This window comes from Mustela nivalis, assembly GCF_964662115.1.
Source record: "Mustela nivalis genome assembly, chromosome: 1".
Lineage (NCBI taxonomy): Eukaryota > Metazoa > Chordata > Mammalia > Carnivora > Mustelidae > Mustela > Mustela nivalis.
This window is the reverse complement of record NC_139020.1, coordinates 43,157,570-43,159,144: the sequence shown is the minus strand read 5'-3', so window position 1 is coordinate 43,159,144 and position 1,575 is coordinate 43,157,570. Positions and strand designations below refer to the sequence as shown.

Here is a 1,575-nt window from a genome sequence, read left to right as displayed (position 1 = left end):
TGCACCATCAAAAAGAAATTTGTTTGCTGATGGGAAAATGTCTACTCCTGGATGTGCTGTGAACACTTGAAATGTGCCTAGTACATCTGAAAAACTGAGTTTTCAATTTACTGTATTTTAATCCATTTTAATTTAGATTTAAATAGCCATCTGTGGCTAATAGCTACAATATTAGTTAAGTGACCCAATATCTATCATCCATTTTTTGGAGGTCAATAAAAGTATCTCAAAATAGCTGTGTTTCTACAAATCATGCAAAGAATTTTTTGCTATGGTGTGATTCCTTTTCTTTTGATTGCTTCATAGCCATTGACTTCTTTTTTTTTTTTTTATGAGCAATCATCTGATTTATAAAAAAAATGCAACAATATTTAAAATGATACAAAATATCAGTTTCAAACAATATCAAAAAGTGAGTGTATTTAATCATACTAAGCTCATAACAGGAAAAGGGTAAGAAGAATAATTCATGCTACAGCAGGTTGCTAATATGAACCGGCAATAGAAAGAGTTGGTAAAGGAAAGCAGAGGAACTCTATCTTTTAAGAATTAGAACCGAGGGGCTCCATAATCATCTGGCATCCACTCAATGTTGTACCTATGGTTAGAAATGTACATGATGGGAACTCCAGGAATCTTCCAGATCCTTCGTTTAAGGTCTCGATCAACTGTGGCCACAATGTAACACTTGTGCTGAGTTACTCTCTGCACTAAGCAGTCATCTGCATAGGTTCCTTTGTGTGTGCATGGTAATCATTCAAATCTTGGATCCTTGGCAATCCTTAGAGCCACTCGATACTTCTGCCCCAGTTTCTCAATTTCAGCCATTACACAGTCAGTTATACAAGGGATACACTTGGCATAAAGACAGTCCATCATTGACTGTACTAAGTCAAGTTTGGCTTTAATGGAAAAGTTGATAAAGTTGGTATCAACCAGGATGTGGTAAGGTGGGCCCAGCTGTGTGTTATATTGGAAGAATAAGCAGGAAGGATGTTGGGGGACTTCTCTTTCCTTGAGTGCACTGGGATCTTTCTTTTCTTTTTTTTAAGGTTTTAATCTATCCTTTTCTTTAAGCCTCTGATCTCGGAGACTAAGCATTCGCTTCATAGTCGCATACTTCCTTGCTTTCTTTTGCTTCCCCATGTTCACGTCGTACTCTTGTTTCTTCGCCATTGACTTCTTTATTTCCTATGTTATCCATTGTCCTGATCACATTTCTGTTGAGCACTGTTCTCTCAAAGTGCTCTCTAAGGTCCAGGCTCGAGTTTATCCCTCTGGTTCTCTATAATCCTGTCTATCTTGGACACCTCATAGCACATGATAGAAACACAATAAACAGACATTGAATAATATATCTGTATAAAAGAATATAGGAAGTAAATGAAGAACTGGTATCCTATTTATCTCTTAACTTATTTTTCTAAGAATTAGAAGTTTTCTCTAAAATTTAGTTTCTATCAATACATACACACATTTGTGTGTGTGTATATATACACACACACACATATATATAATATATACAAATTTATACACATATATATAATGGGAATAGAACTTATAATTTAAAAGACT

General features: G+C 35.1%; 1 pseudogene across 1 annotated transcript; it reads right to left on the bottom strand.

The window, feature by feature from the left end:
* Positions 1-406: 406 nt before the first annotated feature.
* LOC309841132 (rRNA-processing protein FCF1 homolog pseudogene) lies at positions 407-1,165 on the bottom strand (annotated as a pseudogene). The gene has a single exon. The product of its transcript is annotated as an rRNA-processing protein FCF1 homolog pseudogene (transcript).
* Between the last annotated feature and the right edge of the window lie 410 nt (positions 1,166-1,575).